At 35.5% G+C, this 13,181-nt stretch overlaps 1 non-coding gene across 1 annotated transcript; it reads left to right on the top strand.

The window, feature by feature from the left end:
• The first annotated feature begins 2,009 nt into the window (after positions 1 to 2,009).
• LOC139865358 (small nucleolar RNA R71) lies at positions 2,010 to 2,115 on the top strand. Its single transcript, XR_011764883.1, has one exon. It is a non-coding gene; the product is annotated as a small nucleolar RNA R71 (small nucleolar RNA).
• The last annotated feature ends 11,066 nt before the right edge of the window (positions 2,116 to 13,181 follow it).

Below are 13,181 nucleotides of genomic sequence, written 5' to 3'. Positions count from 1 at the left end.
ATGGAGAATATGAGGTATCCAGAATGTCTTTGTGTTGCTCTTCCTCGTCATCATCGGTAGAATAATTGTCTGAAGATTCGTCTGATGAACGGGTTTCTTCAGTATTCTGGTCCTTCGCTTTGACACTTTCGGGATCAATTTCTATGTCAGTAACTTCAACCTTATCAGTCTTCTTCTTGAAGCGAATGATTAAACTGTGATCTTTAGTCTCGAGCCTCATTAATTCTTCGTGATACTCTGGGCTTGGAGATGGTATTATCGCAGTTTCTTTTACGTCTTCCATTTCCTCTTCCTCCTCGGGTTCTTCCTCTTACTCTATTTCTTCACTAGGATCCTCTTCTTCCATTTCTAGGCCGTTAACAGACTGTGACTCGACACCCATCTCGATATCTTCGGCTGGTGGTGGGGACTCATCATCAGAAGTGATCCGTCTGGTGGAAATAGCAAACATCTCTGCCTGTCCAGAAAGATCAGTAGGTCGGTCAATTTTGAAGGTGACGCTCTCCCCATGTGATTGTAAGATCAGGGTTTGATTGTACACATCAATGACAGTCCTAGCCATATTCATGAAAGGTCTTCCTAACACTATTGGTGTGTGTAGGTCTTCCTGAATGTCTATCACTACGAAATCGGTAGGATACAAGAATTTTTTGACTTTCACCAAGACGTTCTCAACTATGCCCTTAGGATATCGAATTGTATGATCGGCAAGTTGGATTGTCATTTTAGTCGGTGACAAGTCTCCTAACTCTAATCTCTTGTAGAGTGAGTAGGGGATTAGGTTAATACTCGCTCCTAAATCTGCTAGCGCATGAATGGTTCCAGATTGGTAGATTGAACACGGGAAAATGAATCGGCCCGTATCTCCTAGCTTCTGCGGTAGAGAGTTTCTGAGTACTGCTGAACAGTCTTCACTCAGTGGAATTTTGTTAGAATATGGTATATTTTCCTTTGTAGAGAGAAGCCTTCGGATATATCTCTTTTGATTAGGAACTTTGGACACGGTGTCCAGGAATCTTCCATCAAGTTTGAAGGAATCAAGCTTGGATGGTTCCTCCTGCAACCTTCCAGGGTAGGGTACACGAACCGGAGTTGCGGTGGACAACTACTAAGTATATGTCGATTTGTTCTTGATTCTAGCTGACCTTCTCCGTGGTTCTTCTCCTAGGATTACTGAGTCCATTTGCTTAGCTTCCTCTATGTGGGGATTTTGGATAGTATTACTAGGTAACCTCCCTTGCGGTCAGGTTTCAAGGCGTTGTGATAACTGTCTGAGCTGCGTTTCTAGACTTTTGAGCAGAGCCAGTTGATTTCTCATTAGTATTTCTGTCTGGTCTTGTCTAGATGCAGTTCTCTGATTTAACTGTTGTTGTCTTTGAATGAACTGTGTCAACTGATCATCAGTTCTGAGAGTATGGTTGGCTACTTTTGTAATTTGGGTGGTTGGGGAATTTTCCTCAGCTGGTGGACCAGTGAGTGGAAGTGGTTGATCGTAGGTCAATTGAGATTGTTGGGGTGGATAAGGTGGGTAACGATAGCGAAAAGGTTGGTTGTTTCTTTGGAATTGGTTAACCCTAGGTTGTTGATTGAATCCGGGATTTGATTGGCGAGCTGGGTATTGAACGTAACAGACTGAACCGTCAGGGTTTTCGTACTCAACTTGATATTCTTCAACGGGTTGTGGGTTGGTACAATTAACACAGGCCTGGACCTGGTTAACTTGCTGCGGCTGCATCTTCAATTCTCCGAGTTGTTTGGCAATAGACTCCATCTTGTCTGTGAGAGATTTAATGGCCTCTGTTTGATTATTAAGTGCGGAGAGTGGTGTAGATGATGAAGTTGTTTCACCACTGTTCCAGTCAAGATGATGCATTGTCATGTTCTCGAGCAACTCCCATGCTTCGTCTGCGGTTTGGTTCATCAGATTTCCTTGAGCGGCGGCATCGATCGTCGTCCTATGATTTACCGTAAGACCATTGTAGAAGGTGCAGATTTGGGCAGACCGTTCTAACTGGTGATTAGGGCATTTCTTCAGCAGGGTTTTGAATCGCTCCCATGCAGTGTAAAGAGATTCATCATAACTTTGTTTAAAGTTAATGATGTCATTCTTAAGCTTGGTTTGTTTAGAAGGAGGGAAATATTTGGTTAGGAATTTAGTGGCCATCTCTGTCCAAGACGTGATGGAATCTTTTTCCAGTCCTTTGAATCATGTCTGTGCATGATGAGTGAGAGAATAGGGGAACAAGTATAGCCGGACTATATCTTGTCTTATCACTGGCTATTTGTAGAAATTCGAGAGAGATATGAATTTATCAAGGTGAGAATTTGGATCGTCATTCGGTAATCCATGGAATTTACAGCCATTTTGGATGAGCTGTATAATATGATGTTTTAACTCGAATGAGTGCCCTTGAATTTCTGGAAATCGGATTGGTCCTCCTCAGCCTTTAATCGAGGGTTTAGTGTTTTCTGCTAAAGAAACGCGTAACGCCATTTGTTTTCTGATTCGAGCTTCCTTGCGTGCTTTAGAGATTATTGCGTCTGGATCAGGTACGAATAACAACAGCCCTGGTCTAGATCGGGTTTGGGTCATACACTGGGTATGCCTCTTTTTTTTGTTTTAAATTTTAAGCAGATAAACTAGGTTCCTAATTTAGTCTAAGGCAATCTAAGATTAATCTAAAGTAATCTAAGGTAGTCTAAGGTAATCTTGATCTAAAGTAGTCTAAGTTATTCTAAGCTAAGGTATTTTAATTATCCTGATTATAGATATGTTTTTGGTTCTTGCTACTGATTCCCTGGTATTTCGATAACAGAGCTTCGCACGAACTATTCAACAAACCAAGTGGCCAGGCCGACTACGGAGAGGCAGGATCCTTTTGGTTCCAATATAATTGGAGACTGTTCGAAAAATCCAACAATCAAGTCCGTGTATAATTGTCTTTCTTAGATGCCACTTAAATGCTTGTGAATGAGTTTGATAGAGAGCAGTATTGTCTGATACCAGTTCTCCGGCAGCGGCGCCAAAAACTAGTCTCTCTCTTGATATGGCCGAAACAGACGGTTTTATTTCTTGTGATGTCGTTAGGTCGCAACGCGTCAGAGTCAGCCACCAAGAGGGAGGATACTTGTTTTAAATTTATATTTAGCGGGGCCTAAATCGTACTACTCCTTATTATGAGTAAGGGAAGTATGACCTAGAGTCGTACAGCAGAATCGAACCTATATCTAAAACTTAAGATAATTCTAAGGTGCAGGAGTAGTGGTTGATTACCTAATTTTGAGTTTTCTAAATAAAGTAAATGCGATAAAATATGTAATTCAGATAAGGCTAAAACAAGTGCATGCTATGGTTTCATCAGTTAGTTTGCCGACATTATGGAGTGCTGGCTCATGGATAGGCAGTGACCTTATATTTACTACACTAGTCCTAAACGCCCCTGTCATAAGACATGTCACTGGGTAATGCGATAGGCTTGAAGATTCTGAATAGACAGCAACGTCGCTTACCCCCGACGCCCGTGCAGTCTGACTACACGCATACACGTTCAGACGGCTCATCCAATTGAGCGACTTGGTTGGGTGACGTATAAACATTCCAAAATGGTCTAAACTTTCTTAAGTATAATAGAATACATGGTTTTCCATATCCGAGAGACGTGGTGTGTCTCGATGCTTTCGTTAATGATTGTTTTAAAAGATAGTTAGGCCCTTAAAAGAGTTCAACCATAAAGAACACTATGACCAAGTCAAGTTGACTTCCATGAATACGTTCGGTTATCCTAATGGTCCAATCCTTTATGTGTTTGAACAAACAGAGGTGCAGCTTACAACAACCGTTGTGCTTCAGCGTGCACGTACGAAGTTTATATGCTTGGTGACTACACTAGCATGGTCTAAGACCGACAATGTACTATGGGTCTAGTTAGATGTTTCACTACGAAAGAGTCCTCAGTCGGATCCAAGGCTTGATGGACTTACTACAACCGGTGTGCCTTAGTCAAACTCACGTTGTATCTGATAGACTTCTCCTACCAAGGGGTGACATAGATAGTGTGCGACTTCCCAATAACAGAGCCAATAACTACGTTCTATTAGTTGGAAAAGCGATTGAGTTCAAAGCATAATCGGAAAGCATTTTGACAACATACAAAAACCATAATATAATTTCGGCATTATAACTGATTACGTCATAACATACACTAAAGATAACTACTTGCTAATCATGGCAACAATATCACAAAGCATAATAATGGAAGACATTATATAAAGATAAGGGATAGAAGTACCAGTAGATTAAACGAGTTCCGAATACAAAAGTGACAACTTCAAGACTCCAGACCGCTCCTAATACAATCTTCGGCGTTCTTCTCCGGGTACTAGGTTTCCCGCACGGAGTTGAAGACCTTGAAAGTATGACTAATATTGTACAAGAGAGAGAAAGAAGTGAATTGAAGTGTGTGTTGGAATGAATGACAAATGCCCTTTAAATAAGCCTAAAATTTCCATGTAAACGGCTGGCTGGCCGTTTGGCAGGTTGTTTGGCAGGCCGTTTGCCAAGGCAAGCCGTTTGCAGGGGCCGTTTACTTGAGCCATTTGGCAGGCCGTTTTTGAGCCAGGCAGGCCGTTTGGCTTGCCTGGTTCCCTGGATCGTAACTTGATTTCTTATCTTTCGCCGTTTTCGTTCTGGAATCTTCGTTTTAGCTTCGATTCTCTTGATTCTTTTTGCACCGTCTTCGTAATTACTTGTTCTTCAATATTGACCGACGAAGCGGGTATCTTGGTGATAAAGTTTGGAACTTTATTGTTTTTGGACCTTAATACCGAGGTGAAAACGTGACTTTTTAGCCGATATCAGCGCGCCTTTAAAAACTCGGCTTACTTGACTCATTAAGTAAATCAAAGGAATTAGAAAGATGAGTTTTAATAGCGTTTTTACCTCGTTCAAATGATTCAGCTTCATCATTAGACGTTATACCACCAAATCCTAGCTCCCCTTGGTTGTTGTCGATGGCCTCATGATTGCCCACAGTCATCGCTACCTTGCCGAATTTTTTGGGGCCCTTATTCCACCATTATGGATGTGCAACTATTTTGAAACACTGCTTCTTTGTATGCCGGTTTTTTTCCATATTCGGAGCATTTAACTTTCTTTTTGTCACTTTTTGAAGGGACGATGGAGATATTCGGTGGTGGTCTTTGGTTATTGCAGTGAGAATTTGCACTTAATCCATAACCTTTGGTAGTTGAGAGTCTGGTTCCAATCCCTTGTGGGTTAGACAATGGATTTCCCCCGTTAAGTATCTGTTGGTGAGCCTTTTCTTTTTGTACACTTACGTAATCTACCTCTGCAGTTGGTAAGGGATACCACCGAAGCAACTCTCTCTTGATTTGGTCATGTTGTCTGTCTAGTGCATTTAGAAATTGAAAAAGTCGTTGTTCAGCACTAGTGTTGTTGTAGGCTTGAATGTCAGCCGGAAACTACATGAGATTTGGATCCCTTCATTCTATTTTGCCCCATATTCCTTTTAATCTTATCCGCGATTCTTCTATGGACATGTTATCCTGCTTCAAATCATTAGTTTTAACGTGTAAATCAAAGGTCTGCAACTTATCCTTACCACTATTGTATTTGACCACCAGTACATCCAATAGTACTTCTGTGGGATATTCGGTAAGGTTGGTAGCCAAAGTGGGCTCGATGTTTTTGTATAAGCCACGAGAACATGAATAAATTGTCTTGTTCCTATTGCTCGTACATTTCATCGCCTATTTCAGGAGGGATATTGGTTTAGTGATTGAGAAGAACTTTATACTTTTCTTCTATTGTGTGACGACCCGGGAATTTTCGACCAAATTTAAACTTAATCTTTATATGATTTAGATACGATAAGCAAAGTCTGTGATGTTGAGTCTAAAAAAAAAAAAATTTGAAACGATGTTCATATATTCAATTGACCTTTAACTATCTCCAACGATTCACGAACAATTGTGTGTAAATGAATATGTAAATATAAATATAAGGATATATAATAATTTTAAATAATAGAAAATAAATTAATCATTTGAATTGAATAGGTAAAATATTATATAAAATAATAACGCTGTGATTAAAATAAATCTATATGTAAATATGATTTCTATACATAGTTAATGTTATATATAGATTGTAACATATATAAATATTAACAATTCAAAAAATGTCATCACATAATATAATATTACATAAATAGTATTATATTTAATTGCAAGTTTGAAATATATTTGTTATATTAATATTATTATCATTATCTTTGTTATTGTTAGTATTGATGCTAATATTTGTATTATTAATAATATTATGTATAAAAATATGATTTATATAAGTGACAATATTATTAATACCAGTATTATAATTAATAATATTGATATTATTATAACAAAAAAGATTATTATTCTCATTGATATTATTATTACTAGTAATGAAAAGTATCATTATTGTTATTATATATTATCATATTATTAGTTATCATTTATTATTAATCTTTATCAATAATATTATCATTTATTATATATATACTTAGATACGTATAACCAAATTATAAAATACACATATATAAATACATATAATTATATAAAATATAGAATTATATATATATATACTTATACAGATATAAATATAGATGTATATACGAATTTATATATATAAATGAGCAAAAATTACATAAGCATTCTGTTGCCATCATTTTCCAACTATTGTTGATTGGCTTTCGTGTCCAACAATTCGTACCAATCAGTGATTGTATCAGGAACAAATCCACGAAGTGGTTAGCTATCAATTCCATTCTTTGTCTGTTCTAATTTTCTTCCTAATTAATTTCTGAACGAACCTGCCTGTTCCATACCTGTCGACTAAATCTATTTATATAAAACAATTCATTCAAGAGTTAAAACGACTACACAACTCTTCCATTATCAAATAACACCTATGATTCTTAACATAGAATATGATCGAACACCATGTACAACCAAACCCATTTATTCATATCAAAACCCACCTACGAAATCTTTTGTTTCATTTGTAAACCCAAGACTCATCGTTGATCATCATCTCTCCCTCTTTAATGTTTCTGTGTTGATCGCTGAGAACAACCATCACCTTATTTTCGTTTGATCACCACCTTCATCTTCAAAGAAAACAATCATCACCAATAACAACCATACGTCACCTTAGATTACCACTAACCACCTTGTAAATCGCCCACAACCACAACCAACATCATTAATGTTTCTATGTTAGAAACCTGCAAATGTTTCTTCTTGCCCGACGTACATCACACACCCCGTCTACACGATTACCTTCCTCATATATTTTTTTGTTTACAACCCCACAACCACCACCCTCTTCAACACGACCCAAATTTGAACTACTGCTACTGCTCGCGTTATACTGCTGTTGTACTACCTTAACCAACCACCTTTATCATCACGTTATTTTTTTTTTCTTTCTTTCACTAAATCACACAACTCAAACACCTAATAAAACCTGCTCGATTTCCTTCCTGCTTCCTGCTTCCTGCTTCTTTTCGAATAGCAAGAGGTTGTGAATCTGTTTCTATTTTTAATCATGACCACAACATATCATTGATATATATAGGGATGATAATGTAATAAAAGTATAAAGTGAACCCTTTGTTTATTCTAGATCCCAATCGTTATATGTACAAAGAATATGATAAAATTTCCAACAACCCACTCATGTCTATTTGATTGATATTTCCGTATATAATCAAGCAATCACCATCGATATTTTTTTAATTATGCTCCCCACTTACTAGTTAAAGATAATGGTGGACCAAGATTTTTCCCTCCTAATTCACATGCCAAATCATGTACCCTTTATGCTTTATTTTTATTTTTTTGCTACGGGATTGAAACCAGGCCGTAAGCCTTTACCTTAGGTGTTGGGCCGAGAATTTAGTGGTAACCTGTTTTGCCAAGAATTGAATGTTGTTCTGTTGGGTCGCAAGTATCACAGTTGCGCCTAAGTCTTGGATTTTCAGTTAGGCCGAGTTCAGTTTGGGCTGTGAATGTATTTAAATATTGGGCAGTTTGTTTAAGCTGATTCTCCTCCTATCTGCTCGAGTTGAGTGCTGCTGTTGCAGCTGCGTTTACTTCAATGATATATCGTGACCAGGGATGGAGGATACGATGGTGAATTATGAAAATAAAAAGATACAGGATACGATAATGTAAAGATGATAATATATACAAAATTCTATTATAAGAGATGTTGATAGGATAGAATTAAAATGATGATTATGACCATGAATAAAAGATTTGATTATGAAGGATGATGAATGGTTAGGATAATGATAAAGATGATGATGAAATGGGTATTATGATGATACATGATGGAAGTAGAAGATGATATAAGAAATAGAAGATATGGGTTATATAAATTTTAATCCAATATGAAACAGATAAGCTGAAACAGTTGAATGGTTTAAGGTGTTATGGGTTTAGCGAGAGGTCTCGAGTTCAAGCCTTATCTAAGGCCGTTATTTTCTTTTTGGAGCTTTTTCATGTGAGGTAGTATTATTACCCTTATTATTATTATTATTATTATTATTATTATTATTATTATTATTATTATTATTATTATTATTATTATTATTATTATTATTATTATTATTATTATTATTATTATTATTATTATTATTATTATTATTATTAACATTATTTTATCAAATAAATATTAGATACATAAAAATATATATTTGATACATAATATTATTATATTAGTATTACATAAGATTATAGAATGAAAATAATGACATTAAGTATATAAATATTACCTATAACAAATTACTGATTTTTAATATAATACTAACTACTTGTATACATATATTAATATAATTATATATATTTATATTAATTATTTTACAAAATAAATATATGTAACACAGAATTGAAGATATAATATATATCTTAAATAGAATTGGGTATGATTATTATATAATTGAAATACTTAAATAAATAGCACATAATTAATAAATGGAATTATGTGATTATATATTTTAATATATATTACTGATATAGGTTCGTGAATCCGAGGCCAACCCTGCATTGTTCAGTATCGTCGTATGCATATTTTTACGACAAAATATCGTATTGTGAGTTTCATTTGCCCTTTTTACTCTTTACGTTTTTGGGCTGAGAATACATGCAAATGCTTTATTAACTGTTTTACTATATTTATATGCGTGAGTTTCATTTGATCCCTTTTACTCTTTACATTTTTGGGACTGAGAATACATGCGCTGTTTTTACAACTGCTTTATTAAATGCTTTTGAAATATATTTTGAACTGCGAATACATGAAATGCTTTTATAAATGTTTGACGAGATAGACACAAGCAAAACATTCTTCGAATGAATTGTTATGCAGACAGAAGTTCTGCGGATTATCGTTGAATTATGTGGACATGATAATTGCCACCATTGAATTATGTGGACATGATAATTGCCACCATTGAATTATGTGGATATAATAATTGCCACCATTGAATTATGTGGACATGATAATTGCCACCAATTGAAGTGAATGTTATATATCGAGAGAATGATTTTATACACAGATTATGTGTATGATATTTTGTACACGAGATATATGTACGGTTATAAAGATTTGTTAAAATGGTTTCGTACACGAGAAAGGTGTACTGTATTTAAAAGATATCGCATGTACATTACAGGTGGGTATAGGATTCGGGCCCATTTGTACCATGCAGCATTTAAATTTTGTGGTCTATTAAAATGATGAATTTTATTGTTTTATGATAAACTTATGAACTCACCAACTTTTTGGTTGACACTTTAAAGCATGTTTATTCTCAGGTATGAAAGAAATCTTCCGCTGTGCATTTGCTCATATTACATGGAGTCGTTTATGGCATATAGAGGTCAGAACCTCGCAATGGGACCAACTGTTTAAGACTTCGTCCAGACGGATTAGGACGGGGAATTTCAGTTGGTATCAGAGCGGTGGTCTTAGCGAACCAGGTCTTGCATTAGTGTGTCTAACTGATAGTTGTTTAGATGCATTAGTGAGTCTGGACTTCGATCGTGTCTGCATGTCAAAAGTTTTGCTTATCATTTCTAGTCGGAAATCATCTGCTTATCATCCTTAGGAAATTACCTGCTTATCATTTTTAGTCTAGACATGTCTTACTGCCTCTATTGCATAGACAGTGTATAGATAAATTCATATCTTAGTGTATCTGTTATTGTTACCTTTGCCTGACAGCTTCCGTAGATTCCTTCATAACTTATGGGATTTTAGTATTATATATGCATATGTAAATTATGTATTGTAGGGTACTAATCTACATCCTATAATCTATTCCTTATCAAAAATCCTTCATCTGATCGTACGAGATGAATCCCTCAACCAGTTTGAGTCCCTCAGATTTCGATAGCTATTCCGATAGTTATTCCGACAGCTATTCCGACATGAATATTCACCTAAGCTCCGAAAGCGGTGTCACCAGAATGAATCAATCAATCAGCCATCTCCAATTCATCTGATGGATTCGTAGTCGACTTAATCAATGGAGACAAGAAGAAGGTGAACCTTTCCACCAATCGAATTCACCACTCAGCAATGAACCTGAAGCGCTTACCGGTGAACCTGTCCGAAATACCATTTTCTCTCTCATTTCCAGGATAACTCTTCACGATTATATTCTATCCAAAATTCTGAACCTTATTCATCCGCTCATCAAAACCGACAATCATTCCGATGTAATGGAAGAAGTCAACGAGCTTCGTGCTCGAGTAATCAAATTGGAAAACATGGTGCAAAATCTACCAGCTTCAGCAACATCACCAGTGCTAACAGTACCATCAACATCAATACTAGTACCACCAACCACCCAAATCTCAACGTCACATGTCTCAACATCTCATTCTGTACCTCGAGTATAATCATCGTTCTACGAATCATTCTACATAAATTATCTTCGTTATTCATGGCGATCCAGTAATCTCTAAATGTTTTAGAGATTATGTACTCTAATTCTAGCCGTAGATCTGATGAGTTTAATATCATATTAACTCATTAAATCTATGATTACATCTGAATAAAATATATATGTATATATGTTTTCATAAAGATTGTAATTAAAAATTCTTTTGTACAAACTGTTAATGGTGAAAATATTTTAACGGGTAGGTAATACCCGAGGAATATTCATATTTCACATTAATAAGTTACACCGTACATTCGTCGAAGCTGATTCAATAGTCATTTACTATCCTACTTACATCCACCGATATACAAATCCATTCACCAGAGAATAACCATTTATATCCAATTTCATATTTGGATTTTGATTTATCATAATCCAACAAGTGGCATAATGAAGAAAAACATTGGACAAAATAAAAATTTGTTAGAAACAAACAAATTAACCATGGAAAAATTTTGTTAAGAATCCACGCTAACTGTTCCTAGCTAATTGTTCCTAGCTACCTGATTACATTTTATTTATCGCAATTTACATTCTCGCAATTTTATTTATCATCATTTAATTTCTGTTATTTACTTTACGCACTTTATTTATCGTCATTTAAATTTCTGTTATTTATTTTACGCACTTTAAATATCGGGACACGTATACAAGGTTTTGACATATCATATCGACGCATCTATATATATTATTTGGAATCACCATAGACACTCTATATGCAGTAATGATCGAGTTCTCTATACAGGGTTGAGGTTGATTCTCAAATAATATATATTCTTTGAGTTGTGATCAAGTCTGAGACATGTACACGGGTCACGATACGTATGAATTAATTCGAATATTATATATTAAATTATATATGAATTATTGGACTGTCAACTGTGGACTATCGACTGTGGACTAATAACATTGGACAATTAAAATGAATTAAAAATATTGATTATAACATATGAAACTAAATAATTCTTCAAGTTTGCCACTTGATTTCATCTTAAACCTCGTTTGTATCTTGACGATTACAATCCGCATTCAAACCTTTCATGATTCTTGAAAACACCTCAATTCAGAGAATGAATCAACCGCACTTCAACTACGGAAGAAAAGATTAATGCATATAGTTATGCACCTGAAAACACTCGGAACCTGAGTAAACGTTAAACATGTATCTGTGTTAACTCTTTTGGCATTGTTATTACCGAAAATAACTTTGCAATTCCTTTCCAAAATTAGTCAATTTTGTCACAGCTCCAGCAAGTCAACTTCGACTTTTCGTTCAAAACAACCTTATTATAACCTTGATATATATGCGTGCTCTTTTATTGTTACCGGAGAACCTTTTATATTCCACCATATTACCATCAGCGTTTAATCATCTAAAAACACAATTCTCCTGAAATCACCTCGGATTGATAACCGACGATTCAGATATGGCTGCATTAAATGCAGAGGAAACAGTAAAATTGTAGATGGCCTAAATGGCCAAGAGTTTGATGATAAGGTATGGAGTGTTGGGAACGCTCGATAGAAAATTTGGTACTAAAAAATGGATTGAGTTAACCATGAAGGAGACCAAGGACAAATAGAAGGACCATACCCTATATTCAAAGAATCCAGATAATTCTGGATCCGTTGAAATCTTTAGAGAATATCTTGCTCCGAAGTCATGTTAAAATCTTGCGGAAAATCTTTCTCCATCAACCATCGGACTTAGAAATTCCAAAATATCATCATCAATATCTTCGATATTTCTGAGGATATTTTCATAAATATTCTTGTCCGAAATTAGCTACCTCTTCGTGCTATCTGTATTCCATTATATTGGAAACTTCTGTAAAATCTAAGTATAAATTATGAATGAATTGTGGAGAAGTGTTGGGAATTGAAGCATAGGTCAGTATAATATAATGACGCTTGGCCAACGTGATTATATTACAGTAAGTCATGCTGGAAGTTCTAATGAAACATGATGATTCACAGATCATAACGTCATCATGTGCCATGTTACACGACTCATTCCATATTACACGACTCATTCATTCTGTTTCATCTCCGAGAATATCAATAAAATAAATTATTGATAGTTCTATCCTCAGTGATTCTGGTAATTTAACCAATCAAATCATGAGAATACGCTCTTTCGTGCTTAGGACGTTGTAATCATTTGAAACA

This window comes from Rutidosis leptorrhynchoides, chromosome 8 (assembly GCF_046630445.1).
Source record: "Rutidosis leptorrhynchoides isolate AG116_Rl617_1_P2 chromosome 8, CSIRO_AGI_Rlap_v1, whole genome shotgun sequence".
Classification (NCBI taxonomy): Eukaryota; Viridiplantae; Streptophyta; class Magnoliopsida; order Asterales; family Asteraceae; genus Rutidosis; species Rutidosis leptorrhynchoides.
The sequence above is the reverse complement of the archived record's forward strand: the minus strand, read 5'-3'. Positions and strand labels throughout refer to the sequence as shown.